Genomic DNA, 17,701 nt, shown 5'->3' with positions numbered 1-17,701 from the left:
TGCTGGCTATTGGCCAGAGGTTGCCTTTTATCTCCTAGTTTTGGGGACTTAACCAACACTGGTGTTTCCCTTCACTGAGCCAGACAGCACTACAGTCTGCTAACAAGCAGGAGCCTTATATAACATTACGGCAGGAGGATCATCCATCCCCCCAGGCATACTAACTGTGCAGAAGCTAGATTGGGCCCCAACTCACTCAAGCAGGAGAATTTATCACAGCATGAATATTAGGAGGTCCTGGAAATCACCAGGGCTACCTTAAGATCTGTCACACGAGCCCATCTTTGCTGCTTTTGAGTTTCTTAATTTAAAATAACCCTGAATAGAATCAGGATTCCTGTTTTTTTTTTTTTTTTTTTTTAGTGGAGAACACTATTAAATAAGAAGTGAAAATAAGGGAATGTGTGCGTAGTCCAGCAGTTAAGACACTGAGTGACATCAGAGTGCCTATGTTCAGTTCCCCTTACCGCTCCTGACTGCAGCTTCCTGCTAACCAGACCCAGGGAGGCAGCAGGGATGGCTCCAGTGCCTGGGCTCCAGTCACCTGTGGGGGAGACCCGAAGTGAGCTCCCAACTCCTGCCTTCTACTCTAGCCCATCCCTGACATGTTTGGGCATTTGGGGGAGGGAACCAGTGGATGGGAGCGTGTCTGTCTCTCAAATAAATTTAAAAAACAATTAGATTAAGACATTTTTTAAAGAATAAAATCTAAACCCAAAGTGGAATACAACTGGCATCAAAGCTCCTCACTTCCCTATCCATTTTTCAAATGTATGTATTTGCATGGACTAGATCCAATTCAGCTGGCTTCCCAACATTTGAGCAAATCCCTAGAATGAAGAGTTACAGCAAAGGCCAGGGAGTCCAGTGGTTTCAGCCATTTATGGGGTTAGGGGTATGAGGATTTTTGACCCTTAGTTCCAGTATCAATTAAAGGGAGTTAATTTTACCATCAGTATCCTTTGCTTTTGTGGTTATTCGGGGCTCAAGAGCCATTCATTACTCAGTAAGTGTTTGTTACTGGAATCATTCTTACCAACATGGTCACACAAAACGGAAGGGAACGAGAAAGGAGATGAAATCTGTGAGTAAACCCTGTTCCTCGCTGGTCCACTCGGTTTGATCACGAAATCAAAATTCTGCTAGTTTCACAGGAAGAAAATACACGCTTGATTAATGCTATATATTGCACACATGTCCTTATTACCGACTGGAGCTTTCTAAACTTTTGTCCCCTTTCATGATTGTCTATGCCCCTTAGCCACTTGTTTCTTGAGACATTAACCTTCCTGCGTGCGACACACCCGAAAATTCCCACTGCCCTCCGGGTCTTCGTCTCTTGGCTTTGCGGATGGCGCGTGGAGCAGGGGCTGGGAGGGCAGGCAGGTGTTGCGCACCGCACTACTCGGCCGCGTCGCTCTCTGCCTGGCACCACAGCCTACACTGGGCTTATCGTTTAGCAGAGCACACGACGGGAAGCGCGTCTTTGGAAACTTTGGTCCGCAGTGGCCTCCGGGATTCCCAGCAGGCCTGCGCCCCGGCGGCCACGCCGCCCGCTCTCTGGGGCTGGGGTTGCTCGGGCAGAGCGAGGCGCGGCCACCGCCCCCACCCGCCTCCGCCGGGCCCTGGGGCGCGCGCCCGTGCCCGGCCCCCGCCCGCGCAGCCGCGCCGCTCCGAAGCCGGCTGCGGTCACGCAGCTTGCCCGGGCGCTGGAGCTTCCGCGCCGGCCAGCCGGGCCCGGCGCACGCTAGTGGGAAACTTCTGCGGGCGCATGGCCGGAGCTCGGCGCAGCGCCGGGGAGGAAAGGTAAGGAGAGGAGCGCGGGGTCGCCGCGGCCGCCGCCTTCCGGAGCTGTGCGCGCCCTCGCACCTGGCGGTGGCCGGGGCAACTTGGCGGGCGCGGCTTGTGCCCGGGCCCCGCCCCGGGGTGGGGGCTTGCGAGGCCGCGACCCCCGGGCGCCGGTGCTTCGCAGCCGCCCGGCTTTCGCTCGCTGCCCGAGCCGCTCGGGGTGGGCGACGCGGCTCGCAGGTCAGCCAGGGAACCCGAGAGACTTCCCGGAGAATCTGTCTCCCGGGTCGCCCACGGGTCCCTGTCTTGCCCCGGGCACCTCGCAGCCCCCAAACAGAGAGCAGAAGTCGAGGGAGAAACGCGGGTCTGAGGGGCGCAGGTCCCCACCCTAAAGCCCAACTGGGGTTTGTGAAAACCCTGACCCCAGTCAGGCCCTTTGCTGTCTGACCAGGGAGGAGGCGTTGGCGCACCGAAAAGCTCTTCATCAAAGGTCACGCAGACCCGTTTTCTCCGTTTGGGGATCCCCTGCCAATAAATAAATAAATAAATTTAAAGAAAGAGAATTTGCAAATCACTAAATTAGCCTATCGCCCAGGTCGGTTGAAATGGTATTTTAATGATCTGTATTTTAGGAGAGGTTTAAAGGAAGACATAGAATCAAAATACAGCTAGGGCAAAAACTGTTTTAGCCAGCAGACATTTGGCAAAAACGAAGGACTCTGTTTGTAAATAAATGGAAAATTAGAATTACAAGCCCACTTTTGAACATGTTTCAATTTACTTCCTTCTTTCCTGACTTTTCCTGGACTTCAAGACTTCGGTGTTTTGAATTTGCAAACTTGCAAATTGCAATTGGATTTTAATATGGCCTTAAGAAATTATTGCTGCCACTTCAATTCATGTTTAGTGGCTGTTTGTTCTCCTGTTTTTAATTCTCGGGACTGTTGCATGAAAATATCCCTCATGTGAGAGTATAGTAACTTGGTTACTTGTTCTTTCTGGCAGTAGAAGCCAATTAAGAACTACATGGAACAGAATATTCAAACAAAAACCGGATCTCAGTTTCCACATTTGCAAAATGGAGAGATCTGGCTCATTTCAGATCCCAGGTGATCCTTGTGTTTGTTTTGTTTTGTTTTGTTTTCTTTCCTATCCTGAAAAGAACGTGCTTGTATCTTCAGGAGTTGTGGAAACACATGAGTTGAAGTCCAGAGAAACATAGGATCTGCCCTTGACATTCTAGATGTTTCAAGGGGAGACATTTGATAGCTGAGTTTCTTTAATCCTATCAGTCTCTCAAAATAGCTGAATCATTGTGTAGTATGTGCTTCTAAATGGTTACATTCTATGCTATTAAATAAAAATGCCATGGGAAACCAGAATCCCATACTTCTTACAGCAAAATTGACTGCTAGGGTTGACACAGTAGAGCACTCATGCCTGTTTATTTTGAAACAGTCTCCTGGAAAGATCAAGAATGCTAGGAAGCAATTGCTACAGAGTATAAGTATACCAAAGCAACATGGCAGGCAAGAAATTTCAAAACTGCTTTGGAAAATACCCATGACAGATTTGCAAGCCTACAAATTGAATTGAGATTTTTTTTTTTTTTTTTTGCAATGGTGGTCATTGGAATACAAAGTTCTCACCAGTTAATAAAAGATGAGTATATTGAATCATTGGTTAGATTTTTTTTTTTTAAGCAGAAATGTTTCTCCCTTTTTTCTAATTAGTTCTAGGAAAAGGTCTTAAAATGAAACTTACAAAAGGACTTTCTAAAATAAATAAATGACCCAAAGGTGCTGATTTAAATTACCTATGACAACTCCTCCAACCCCAAGAGATACAGGTATTAATTCACACGGATCTCAAGTGAGATCATCTCAGCGTGTGTGTAACAGAATTACAGCCTCCAGTGACTGTCTCACATTCTGAAATTGGCCAGGGTGGGTCATCAAGGAAGAGGGTGTGGGGTAGTGGTAGGATGACGGGCTTAGCTGCCAGAAGAATCCCCACCTCCCTGAGCCTCGTTTTGCACTCTGAATGATACTGATTATATTTAGGTTGCTGAGTTTCTGTGACACCTAAATGGGTCAGTGTGATGCCTGAATACAGGGAGAGCACAGCTAATCCTGGTTCCCCTGTCTTGAAGGCGTTTGTTTATTGACTGAGCAAATAGTAGGCTAAACAGCACTTTATAGTTTTTGCATTTAATTTCAAAAAATATATGTAGCAAAATCTTGATAATTGTTGAATCTGGGTAATGAGTTTTAGGGGATTTATTGTATACTATGTTCTCTGTTTTTGTTTATGTTTAAAATTATGCATCAGGAAAAAATTAAAAACATATGCCTAATCCTGCATTTCATTTTAAACTGTAGTTTTTTGGATTAATGAATATTTAAATATGGTTAAAGATAAATTATGTATAGATAATGGGTAGACAGAGCGAGGCAGAGGAGAACAATCCATGGTGATCTTCCATTTTTTTGTGGAATTTCTCTTTATTATGAAAAGATCTAAAGAAAATAGGACAATGTTGATATTTGTTCATTCTGGTTGATGGATTTGTGGATTCTTATTACATTATTTCACAGTTGTATATTAAAAGTTTTGAATGAATACAAAATGACATTGTTTTCTATAAAAGTCACTATAAAGAATATAAACAGTACAGATATATAAAAAAAGTAAAAATGGTGTTCTAGCATCCAGAAATACTCCTCTTTAACATTAAGTTAAAACCATTCAGTTGGCACTGTGGCTCACTAGGCTAATCCTCCGCCTGTGGTGCCGGCATTCCAGGTTCCAGTCCAGGTCAGGGCGCCGGATTCTGTCCCGGTTGCTCCTCTTCCAGTCCTGCTCGCTGCTGTGGCCTGGGAAGGCAGTGGAGGATGGCCCAAGTGCTTGTGCCCTGCACCTGTATGGGAGACCAGGAGGAAGCACCTGGCTCCTGGCTTCGGATCAGCGCAGCCATTTAGGGGGTGAACCAACGGAAGGAAGACCTTTCTCTGTCTCTCTCACTGTCTAACTCTGCCCGTCAAAAAACAAACAAAAAAATTCCATTTATCTTTCTAGGCATTTCTAAAAATAGGATCTTATTGATAGAAGATAGAAATCATTTATAAATAATAAGGTTGTAAATTTAAACGCAGAGCAGGAGGACATCAGCCAGATGCTGTCTCCCTACTTTGAGTTCCCCGGTAACAAACTGCAACCTCTATTTGTAAACAAATCAAAATACAAGATTTATTTTAAAGATAAATAGCCAGTTAAGAGCCAATCACTATCAGCCAAGCTTCAGCCAATCACAGACAGCCAATTTATTACACCTTGCTCAAATAAGGCAGAGGCCTGGCTAAGTCAATCAAGTCATTCCTGTGCTTTGGTGTTCAGCTTGTAAGATCTCACTCCTCAGGCAGCCAGGCAGAGCTCTCTGAACTTCTGGCTTTGAGTGCTACCTGATTCATGAACCATTCTTTGTTCAAATAAGCTCTGTTAAATTTGGTTTGTCTAAAGTTTTTCCTTTAATTGGATAACACCAGAGATGTTTATTTAGTGAAAATTTTTATGATATTTTAACAGATGTACAAGAAACTGTAATAAAAGTGAAGGAATTGCTGAACTTAACATTCGTAGTTCTTCATCTTGAGAGAGAGCAGGTCTTAAGTAGGTCTTCCAAATTAAAAGATTCTCAATATATCTTGAGGTCAGATCTTTAAAATATTTATTAGTTTAGATAGTTAGTGGCTTCCTGCTACAGAAGATGAAGCATTGGCATTTTGAGGCCATGGTTTCTGTAGTTTCACTTCTTTTCCTATTCCTTTCGTATATCTGTTTTCATGTTGTGAGGGTTCAGAACATCTGCCCTGAACCTGATAACCCTCTTTGTGGATATTATTTAGACTTAGCTTTATAACTAAACAGAATCATGGTCAATCGCTGGTCCTTTTACCTAGCATCTCCAATGTAAACATAAACATATGGATCTTTCTTCTGATTAGCTAGATTTTTTTTTTTTTTTTGACAGGCAGAGTGGACAGTGAGAGAGAGAGAGACAGAGAGAAAGGTCTTCCTTTTGCCGTTGGTTCACCCTCCAATGGCCGCCGCGGTAGCGTGCTGCGGCCGGCGCACCGCGCTGTTCCGATGGCAGGAGCCAGGTGCTTCTCCTGGTCTCCCATGGGGTGCAGGACCCAAGCACTTGGGCCATCCTCCACTGCACTCCCTAGCCACAGCAGAGAGCTGGCCTGGAAGAGGGGCAACCGGGACAGGATCGGTGCCCCGACCGGGACTAGAACCCGGTGTGCCGGCGCCGCAAGGCGGAGGATTAGCCTAGTGAGCCGCGGCGCCGGCTTGATTAGCTAGATTTTGTCACTGTGTGTTTGTTTCCAGGAAGGGCTCATTTCCTGTGTGTTTTTATGTTTGAAATGTCCACTTTTTTTTTTTTTTTGACAGGCAGAGTGGATAGTGAGAGAGAGAGACAGAGAGAAAGGTCTTCCTTTTTGCCGTTGGTTCACCCTCCAATGGCCGCCAGGGCCGGCATGCTGCGCTGATCCGAAGGCAGGAGCCAGGTGCTTCTCCTGGTCTCCCATGGGGTGCAGGGCCCAAGGACTTGGGCCATCCTTCACTGCCTTCCCGGGCCATAGCAGAGAGCTGGCCTGGAAGAGGGGCAACCGGGACAGAATCCAGCACCCCAACCAGGACTAGAACCCGGTGTGCCAGTGCCGCAAGGTGGAGGATTAGCCTACTGAGGCATGGCGCCGGCCTGAAATGTCCACCTTTCATTCCTGTACTTAAGTTGCTGTTTGGCAGGTTGTAACATCTGGATCCCTAAATTCCTCACCTCACACTACATAACCCGTGCTCCATTATATTCTGGCATCTAATGTGTCTGTAAAGGAGTCCAAGGTTGGCCTCAGAATTTTCCCCCATACAGTCAGCTTGCTTTTTCTGCTTGAAGTTTGCTAACTTAACTAGGGTACGTCATCATTAGACACTATGCGACTTCCTGTGGAACCTGGTATATTATTTCTGTTGGAATAACCTCTTGTTCTTAAGAACATTCCCCCTTATAAATGATTTTTATTTTCTATTTTATAATTGTCTACTTCAGATGCCAATTGTTCTTATATTGTCTTATCTTTGTTTTCCATATCAATTGCCTTCTATTTGGATTTCTTCTGTTTTCTTATGCATTCACTATGTATAAATTTTTTTTAAAAATATACTTGATTCCTAAATGAAAGTATAACTTAGTATACACAGCAATAGGTCAGCAGTGAATACTTGGATTTGACTGGGCTGAATCTTTCTTAAAGAGATTGCCTCCTGCCCCAATTCTTGTAGCTGTGAAATCACATGAATAGAGTACTTCATGCAGGTAGGTAACAGATGTTGGTTGTCGTTGTTTGTATTTTTTCCTGCATTTGAGATGGCGGGGTTGTGTTAAAATTCAAGTTCCAAACACATGTTACATTATAATTGTTCTGGAAGCCACAGTGCATGAATGATAGATAGTATCTTGTTTCCTCTGTTGTTAAAGGAAATTTAATCTCCACAGGAAAAAGTAAGAAAGACAAAAACATTTTTTAAACATTTTCTTGGAACTGCTGTTTGTTATAAGAGCTCAGCTTTGTTTTCTGTTCTTTGAGTTCAAGTTTAAATGAAGTTTTGGCAACTTATGAAAACCATCAGTCGATTTATTTTCCTTCACTTGGTCAGATGGGAAAGGGAATTTAAGATGAAGATTCTAAGTGCACCATTGGGGTAGATAATTCCTAATAAAGTTTGCCTGGCAGCAGAGAAAGCTAACCATGAAAAGATGCAAATCTACTCTAGATTTATGAGCTCTGATAGGAACCTTAGCAGCTCTGAGTTCTCAAGGCTGCAGACTAGCAGCTTTCAGCCAGATATGGCTCCAGAAACTTTGCCTGCTCACCTTTAGCTCTATTTTTTTTTTTTTTTTTTGGACAGGTAGAGTTATAGACAGTGAGAGAGAGAGAGAGAAAGAGAGAGAGAGAGAGAAAGGTCTTCCTTCCGTTGGTTCACCCCCCAAATGGCTGCCATGGGCGGCGTGCTGCGCCGAACCAAAGCCAGGAGCCAGGTGCTTCCTCCTGGTCTCCCATGCAGGTGCAGGGCCCAAGCATTTGGGCCATCCTCCACTGCCTTCCCGGGCCACAGCAGAGAGCTGGACTGGAAGAGGAGCAACAGTGACTAGAACCCGGCGCCCATATGGGATGCCGGCGCTGCAAGCAGAGGATTAGCCAAGTGAGCCATGGCGCCGGCCCCCACCTTTGGCTCTTCTTAACAGTATTTGCAAAAATGTTAGTTACCAGCATTTTTTTTATTAAACTTTTATTTAATGAATATAAATTTCCAAAGTACAGCTTATGGGTTACAATGGCTTCCCCCTCCCAAAACTTCCCTCCCACCCACAACCCTCCCCTTTCCCGCTCCCTCTCCCCTTCCAATCACATCATGATTCATTTTCAATTCTCTTTATATACAGAAGATCAGTTTAGTATATATTAGGTAACGATTTCAACAGTTTGCCCCCATATAGCAACACAAAGTGAAAAAAAAAAATACTGTTGGAGTACTAGTTATAGCATTAAATAAGAGCGTACAGCACATTAAAGACAGAGATCCTACATAATATTTTTTTAAAAATTAACTAATTTTCTATGCCATTTCCAATTTAACACCAGGTTTTTTTTTTTCATTTCCAATTATCTTTATATACAGAAGATCGATTCAGTATATAATTAGTAAAGATCTCATCAGTTTGTACCCACGCAGAAACACAAAGTGTAAAAATACTGTTTCAGTTCTAGTTATAGCATCACTGCACATTAGACAACACATTAAGGACAGTTCCCACATGGGATGTAAGTACACAGTGACTTCTGTTGCTGACTTAACAATTTGACACTCCTGTTCATGGCGTCAGTAATCTCCCTAGGCTCTAGTCATGAGTTGCCAGGGCTATGGAAGCCTTTAGAGTTCGCTGACTTTGATCTTATTAGTTACCAGCATTTTAAAATTAGAAGAGTCCCCATAAAGTCTAAATTTCTGGCTTTTCTTGAACAATGAAATGAACTGACAACCTTGGGCTCACAATACTCAGCTGGAACTAAGTTGCCTGTGTGAGTGGGGCACACACATCCTTGTGCCTGTCTGACACCCATGCTTCATGAATTTAAATGTCAGACCAGGAAGAGATGCCATGTTCCTTTGTGTCTAGTTCTTTGTTTTTTTAAAATTTATTTATTTACTTTTTCAAAGGCAGATTTACAGAGTCAGATACAGAGAAAGAGAGAGAGAGAGAGAGAGAGAGAGAGAGAGTCTTCCATCAGCTGGTTCACTCCCCAGATGGCTGCAATGGCTAGAGCTGCGTCAGTCCGAAGCCAGGAGCTTCCTCCCAGTCTCCCACACAGGTGCAAGAATTTGGGCCATCTTCTACTGCTTTCCCAGGCCAGAAGCAGAGAGCTGGATCGGAAGTGGAGCACCCGGGATACAAACTGGCGCCTATATGGGGTGCCGGCACTGCACCATAGCTCCAGCCCCTAGTTCTGTTCTTTTACTACACTGTGCTGTGACCTGTTTGATCCCAACCTCGAGACACTTTTTTTTAAACAAGTTCCTGTGATTTTCATGTACATTTTTATGGTCAGCTAACATCAAGGAGTCTGTACATCAAAGAAATCTAATGAGAAAAGAAATGCTTGAATATTAAGCCTTAATGTTCATCAAAATATTTTTAAGCTACAGATAAATTCTAATAGATATTGTTGACAGATATATTAAATATTCACTATTAACATGTGCAATGATATTAACCTGGTGAGAACTTGGAAGTTCAATGTGCTAATAAAAATCTTTACATGAGATAACTCAACAAAAGGAATAACTTTAGTGATTGTTTAATTAATGTAACAAATAATTTAAAGAAACAGTGAATTTTTTAATTTTGGTGAAACATGTCCTTATATTTAATTCATTAAGAACATGATAGCTTTTAATGAAAAGTACAAGAATATTGATTTATTTTTTAGGCATGATTAGTTTTGTTGCTAAGGAATTGAAAAGGAAAAAAAATACTTCCTATAGATTAGTTAATCCCCAGATAAACCTTTAAACCTGTTCTTTGTTATCCAGAAACAGACACTAATATGTGATGTGCTGGGGCAGGTATCTGGCAGAGCAGTTAAGATGTTGCTTAGGACATCCACATCCCATCCTGAGTGCCTTGGTTCCAGTTCCAGCTCCACTGTGAGTCCCGCTTCCTGCCAATGTACAGCAGAGGGTGGCCCAGTTACTTGGGAGACCCGGATTGAGTTCCCAGCTCCCAGCTTCAGCCTGGCCCAGCAGTGATAACACAAGTCAACCAAATAAGAGGGAGGTTACACACATGATGAAAATTTCAATCGTGGGGAATGGTGGTGTAGTGCAGTGGGTTGAGCCGCTGCTTGTGAACCTAGCATCCCATATTTGAGTGCTGAGTCAAGTCCTGGCTGCTCTGCTTTTTTTTTTTCTTTTTTTCTTTTCTTTATTTCCTTTTTTAAGATTTATTTATTTATTAGAGAGGCAGAAGCCGTGTGAGAGAGAGAGAGAAGTCTTCCATCCACTGGTTCACTCTCCAAATGGCCGCAACTGCTGGAGCTGGGCCAATCTGAAGCTAGGCGCCAAGAGCTTCTTCTGGGTCTCCCACGCGGGTACAAGGGCCCAAGAACTTGGGCCATCTTCTGCTGCTTTCCCAGGCCATAGCAGAGAGCTGGATCGGAAGTAGAACAGCTCGAACAGGCACCCATATGGGTTGCCGACAGTACAGGAGGCTGCTTTACCCGCTATGCCACAGTGTTGGTCCCTGCTCTGCTTCTGATTCAGCTTCCAGCTAATGCACCTGTGGAAGCAGCAAAAGATGGCCCAAGTGCTTTGACCCATCACCCATCTGGGAGACCTGGCTAGAGCTCCAGGCTCCTGACTTCAGCTTGGCCAAGTCCCAACCATTGTGGCAATGGTGAATCAGCAGATGGAAGATCTCTCTGTCTCTCCCCATCTCTCTGTCACTTTGCCTTTCAAATAAATAAATAAAATCATTTTTATAAATAAGATTTCAATTTTGATGAAACAATTATATATTATAAATGCATACTTCCAAGGAGAAAAAGATGCCTGGGGATTGAAATCTGTGAAGGGTAATATTTCTTTTCTTTTTTTTTAAAGATTTATTTATTTATTTATTTGAAAGTCAGAGTTACACAGAGAGAGGAGAGTCAGAGAGAGAGAGAGATAAAGAGGTCTTCCATCTGCTGGCTCACTCCCCAGTTGGCTGCAACGGCCAGAGCTGTGCTGACCAGAAAGAAGGAGCCAGGAACTTCTTTAAGGCCTCCCACGCGGGTGCAGGCGCCCAAGGACTTGGGCCATCTTTCACCTCTTTCCCAGGCCATAGCAGAGAGCTGGATCAGAAGTGGAGCAGCTGGGACTCAAACCGGTGCCCATATGGGATGCCGGCACTGCAGGCAGAGGCTTTACCCGCTACGACACAGCACCAGCCCCAATAGTTTTCTTAATTTAAAAATAATTTGTTTATTTGAAAGAGAGAGAAACAGAGTACCAATGGGTAGGGCTGGGCTGGACTAGGGCCAGATGGGTAAGACCATGGCTGGGCTATGGCCAGTGTCAAGAATTAGGAACACAATCTAAGTTTCAAAAGGTAGGTGGCAGAAGCTCAATTACTTAAGCCATCAACTGCTTCCTCTCAGGGTGTGTGTTGCAGGAAAGCTGGAGTCAGGAGTGAGAGCTGGGAACTGAACCCTGGGCACTGTGATGTGGGAAGTGGACATCTGAATGCTCCCTGCCAAGGTGATGGTTTTTTGTCCCATTCTCCAGCACTTCACAATGATTCACAAACTGTAACCCTTCCATGCCACTCCCCTAAGCAAGCTTTAGGTCTTTTCTAAAGCTAAGTGTTGTGTTTCTGCTTTTTTTTTTTAACTTTTATTTAATGAATATAAATTTCCAATGTACAGCTTATGGATTACAACGGCTTTCCCCTCCCATAACTTCCCTCCCACACACGACCCTCCCCTCTCCCGCTCCCTCTCCCCTTCCATTCACATCAAGATTCATTTTCAATTCTCTTTATATACAGAAGATCAATTTAGTATATATTAAGTAAAGATTTCAACAGTTTGCACCCACATAGAAACACAAAGTGAAACATACTGTTTGAGTATTAGTTATAGCATTAAATCAAAATGTACAGCACATTAAGGACAGAGATCCCACATGAGGAGCAAGTGCACAGTGGCTCCTGTTGTTGACCCAACAAATTGACACTCTAGTTTATGGTGCCAGTAACCACCCTAGGCTCTCGTCATGAGTTGCCAAGGCTATGGAAGCCTTCCAAGTTCGCTGACTCTGATCATATTTAGACAAGGTCATAAAAGGCAGGGTGAGGATAGTAACCAATGATCCTAAGAGTGGCATTAACCAGCATTAAGAGGGGAAGAGGACCATCAGTACACACAGGTTGGGAGTAGAGCCATTGGTGGTAGAGTAGAGGTTATGATTATGAATGAATGAGGCCCAAGTGCACTAGACAGGGGCTTGATAATAATCTGTTGGGCTTTAGGCCTTGTAAGTTAAGAGGCCCAGACCTATCTATCTCTTCACATGGGGTACATCATAAGGGAGGTGTGAATCTCCTAGGGGAAGGCACTCTGTTGACTTTCATTACTTGGCTGGCCTGGGAGGAGAGCTGGCCAGGTAAAGGCAGGTGGCATCTCTAACAAGAAATTTACAGTTCTGCCTGCAATGTTGCTGACCCTACTTGGCCGTCCCCTCAGCTGCAGTGGTCACTTTGGAAGCTGGGCTGAGTGAAGGGCATTTCATTTAGAGCCAATAAGATCTGTGGCTCTAACCTGGGCATCCTTCAACTCCAGGGCAGGTCCATTTCCAGTGATCCAACTCTGGGCAGAGCTGCCAGGGCTCTTCACAAGCTGACTTCTGCTGAAGCCCAGCCTTACCACATTGAAAGCCACTGCAGTGGACTGGCCTGTTGGGTCTCCTTGAAGGCAGATCACTGTACAGATCAGCCATTAATAGGCCTGCCACCCATTGCTTCTGATGCCTAGCTTTCTTTTCCTCCTGGTTTTTGTTAAAGCAGACCAGAGGATGCAAGTCAAGGGAGTGCCCGTTTCCCATCTCTAATCTTCGGTGGCCTGAACTACAAGTCTATAGTCACAGGCACGTTCTGTAGTAGTTTTTCTAAGGTAGACAATGCCCATGAGGAAAATTATATTCTCACTTAAAAACTTTCTAACACTTAATCTTGGTAAAACTGTGCTGATGTTTTAATTAAATTCCTATCTTGTTAAAAATGTGCCACTGATGAAAATCTTAAGTGTTATATCCTTCTTTTTTTTTTTCCATAAGCCCTGTGGTTTTTATTGCACAGTGCAGTGATTTTTTAGGATCACATATGTTATGTTATAGCAGAATTGACTGTAGTTTATTAAAAGTAGCATAGAAGTGCCACTAAATGTCATATCATTGAGACAAATAGGGGTGATACCCACACCTGGCATTCTGTGCACCAAGGCAGTTCAGTGAGACCAAGGGCCTAAAGTGGCTCCTCTGGGCCAGGTGTGTGGTCTACTTGGTTATTTAGCCAGAAGAAGGAAAAAGAAATGGTAGTTGCTAATTACCTATATCATACATGACCTTGTTGGAGCTGTTTACCAGGAAGGAATCTGAAAATGTGATCGAATTCAAAAAATGAGTTCATTTGTAATAAAGGGAAATACATGTGTTTTCCATTGATATGCATCAAGAAAGACTGCTCGCTGTGCTGAGCTTCTATGGCATCTTCCATCAGAAATCTCCCTTTTGTAAACATACTGCATGATGTCATAGCAGCTGCTCAGGATGGGATGGCATCCGCTTGTGCCTTTAACCAGTCTCAGGATGTGGAGGAGTCAGAAGACACTGAGCAGAGCCTGGGAATTATTTAAAGCAGTCAAATGGCAAGCTTGAGAGGGAGAAGTTTACTGCTGCTTCTTCAAATCAAACATATTTAGACCTTGAATCCTCTGGTTCACTCCCTAAATGCCTGTGACAGCCAGCCCAAAGCTAGGATCCCAGAACTCAATCCAGGCCTCCAGCTTGGGTAGCAGGGACCCAACTACTTGAACCCTCACCTGCTGCCTCCCAGGGTGTGCATTAGCAGGAAGCTGGAAATGAGAATGGAGCTGGTACTTGAACCAAAGCACTCCCATTGGCTGGGAACCCCAGCAATATCTTACCCACCATGCCTAAAAGGTTCTGCATAGTGAACTAAAGTATAATTCCTAAGGCCTCTTGTTTGCCAGATACTGCTGAGGAACCATTCTCATCTGTTTTTTTCTGATTTAAATCTTGCAAGGATTGTCTTCTGCCTCATAGGCGAATATTGTAAGTCCATCATAAAAAATAGACCATTAGATTAACGAAAAGCTTCATGTATCATGAATGCTTATGATTATATATGTGTAGTTAGTTTTATGTTGCCGTGTAAAAACTTAATGGCTTAAAACAACATTCACTTATTATTTCAGTTTTTGTGGGACAGGAGGCCAGGCACTGTTGAGCTGGGTCTTCAGCCCAGGGCCTCACAGCCTGCAATCAAGGTGTCAGGCGCCCTGCATGTTTCCTTTGGAGTTTGGGGTCCTGTTCAAAGCTCCTTAGGTGGTTGACAGAATTTAGTTCCTTGCAGTTACAGAACTAAGATGCCAGTGATCTTGCAAGTTAAATTGCTGGTTCATGACTTCTTTTAGTTCAGAGAGGCCACATTCAGTTCCTTTCCTTGGGGACCCCACAGACAATTGACAACATGGATGTTTGCTTTTATCTATCTCTGACTTCCAGTACTTCTCAGTCCTATATGAAGTCCTATATAACTTAACATAACCATGGAGGTTCCTAGTCCACCAGCATTTGCCATATAATGTTTCCTAATCAAGGGAGCATCTATCCCATCCCAGTCACAAGTTTTGCCTACATTCAATCAGAGGAAACCATACGCCGTGGACACCAGTGGAACAGGTATCTTAGGGGCCATCTTAGAATTCTGTCTACCAGGTGTCTGATAAAAGTGAAAGATCAGTCATGGAAGAGATTATCAAATGTGACATTAGCTGACACAAGAATCAGGAAAGTCCAGCATAGCCTATGCAAGTCTCAAGGAGATTCCAGGATCTCATTGGTAAGGAAGATCAAAGGCATACTCCAACCTAGGCCACTGGTGGTACCTAAATCTCTATGTATTATGCGAAAGCAAAGGCAAGTGTGTACTCTCTGGAGTCCAGAAGGCCACAATCCAGTTGGCAGGATAAAAATTATGCAATTGTTTGAGATTTCCAGTGTTTTATGTGAGGTATCATCAAAAGATGAAATGATAAAATTAAACCATGTGATATAATTGCTTGGGAAAGAGGAACTCGCCTAAGGTAAAAAGAGATGCTTCCCTTAGTAGGATAAAGGGGAGAAGAGCTATAGGGGGTTGGCCACCTCTGTAGACAGAAACCCAGATGATAACATCAATGCCTTGAGTAACATCTGACTAATTGTACCAAATGAATACTGTAGCCAATATCATTTACATTTATATCAACTCTCTGTTTTTAATCTTGGATAATTTTTCTGTATTTATACATTTATGCATTATGCATATGTACTGTGTGTGCAGCATCATGCCAAGTCGTTTCATTTCCTTTTTGTTACTTGAGAAGTTCTAGATCAGCACTAATAGAAACATAATGCAAGCAACATATTTCGTTCTAAATTTTCTAGTAGCAACACTTGAAAAAATAACCAGTGAAAATTACTTCAATAGGTTTCATTTAACCCACTATCTCCAAAACACTATTGACTCAACATATAGTCAACATAAGAATTACTAATGACACATCTTTTTATTTCATACTGTCTTTGTTTATTTTATTTTATTATTATTTTTTTTGTATTGTCTTTGAAATCCACGTGAACAACACACCTCAAGTCAGAAAGACCAGGCACATTCCAAGTGGCCCCTTGCCACATGTGGCTAATGGCTTCCATATTGTAAAGCACTACTTCAAAATCCCACCTGGAGTCTCTGACCATGGGCCCTTCACCTTGGTCCTCTTTTTTCCCTACACTCACTGTCTAGATAATTTTGCCAACCCCAGTCTTAAGTCAGTGCTGTCCTTTGTGATAGTAATTGGGTTGGAGAGAGACCTCCATCCTGCCCCTTATCTTCTGCTGTGAATTCTACTGCAACAAAAGCATCATGGTAAACAACTAAAACTGCATTCCTTTTTCCTCTGATTCCTTTCCTAACTTCCAGATCTTGTATAACTTCAAAATGTCTTCAGCCCTTCTCTATTCCTCTTAGTAGATCCTTTCTCTTCAATTGTCTAATTTATGATTCTTTTTTTTTTTCTTTTTTCTTTTTTCTTTTTTTTTTGACAGGCAGAGTTAGACAGTGAGAGAGAGAGAGACACAGAGAAAGGTCTTCCTTCTGTTGGTTCACCCCTCAAATGGCTGCTATGGCCGGTGTGCTGCACCGATCCAAAGCCAGGAGCCAGGTGCTTCTTCCTGGTCTCCCAAGCGGGAGCAGGGCCCAAGCATTTGGGCCATCCTCCACTGCCTTCCCGGGCCACAGCAGAGAGCTGGACTGGAAGAGGGGCAACCGGGACAGAATCTGGCGCCCCAACCAGGACTAGAACCTGGTGTGCCGGCGCCTCAGGCGGAGGATTAGCCAAGTGAGCCACAGCGCCGGCCGATTCTTTTTTTTTTTTTCTAACTCACAACCTGAATCATCAATTCGGGTATCAAGGTATCAAGTCATATCTCACTTGAGCATCCTGATTATTAACCTGCTTATTCTGTCTAATAATAATAAAATAAAATAAATAATAAAGCTGTGGTCTAAAACCAGCTTTTCTCCCTGGGCATTGTCATCTCTCAGTCAGGAAATACATATTGAATACCCATTCTGTTCTAGACAGAGGAGAATTTTAAATCTATAGAGTAAAATGTATATGTAAAATGAATAGTCAATAAAACTCTTACTTGAAACATACACACACACATATACACACACATATACATACACACACAATCTATGTTCAATTCTTTATAAAAATGCTGAATATATACCCCTCGTGAGAAAACAAATTGCAATGCTTTAAATAAATAAATAAATAAATAAACAAACAAACAGCAGCAGCCAACATGGCACATTCCAATCAAACACTGGTTCCTGTCCCTGCTGTTCCACTTCCTGTCTAGCTTCCTGCTAATGCACCTGAAAAGGCAGTGGAAGATGGCTCAAGTGCTTGGGCCCCTGCTACCAATGTGGGAGACTAGGATAGAGTTCTTGGCTCTTGGCTTCGGCCTAACACAGTTCCAGCTGTTGCAGTCATTTGGAGAGGGAAGCAGCAAATGGAAGTGCTCACTCGCTTGCGCTCTCTCTCTCTCTCTCTCTCTTTCTCTTTTTCTGTCTCTCACTCTGCCTTTCACATAAATAAATTTTTTAAAAAGGAAAAAAATATGTAATTGACAGTATAGCACAATATATGATAGAAGCCAAGTAGACAGATAATGAAGGCCATTAAAAACTCATAGCCCGCAAGGTACATTTTGGGCCTCCATGGTCAGGGCAAACTGCTGCAAAATATCCATAAGCCTTGAGCCCACTTGGGATAAGTATGAGGGGAAAAGAATGCCTCCTTTTCTGCATTAGGATGGAAACGAGAACACACAAGAAACTGTGCCTTTCCAGCCCTGTAAAAATGAGGATTGAAATCCAGAACCTCAGCAGGTTGACCCCACCTCCCTTCCCTATTAGAGTTCTTTCTTAAAAAGTTTATTTCTTTGAAAGGCAGAC

The 17,701-nt window shown here is 43.4% G+C and overlaps 1 protein-coding gene across 2 annotated transcripts in view; it reads left to right on the top strand.

Moving 5' to 3' along the window:
• The first annotated feature begins 1,688 nt into the window (after positions 1-1,688).
• The window catches only part of POPDC3 (popeye domain containing 3), a 28,758-nt gene continuing 12,745 nt past the window's right edge, over positions 1,689-17,701 (top strand). The window contains exons 1-2 of one of the 2 annotated variants that reach the window (XM_062187641.1): positions 1,689-1,806; positions 2,794-2,897. The gene's annotated coding sequence lies outside the window, so the exon portion shown is untranslated. The remainder of the gene's footprint in view (positions 1,807-2,793; positions 2,898-17,701) is intronic. The other variant, XM_062187642.1, reaches the window with a different exon arrangement.

Source organism: Lepus europaeus, chromosome 3, assembly GCF_033115175.1.
Source record: "Lepus europaeus isolate LE1 chromosome 3, mLepTim1.pri, whole genome shotgun sequence".
NCBI lineage: Eukaryota > Metazoa > Chordata > Mammalia > Lagomorpha > Leporidae > Lepus > Lepus europaeus.
The sequence above is the reverse complement of the archived record's forward strand: the minus strand, read 5'-3'. Positions and strand labels throughout refer to the sequence as shown.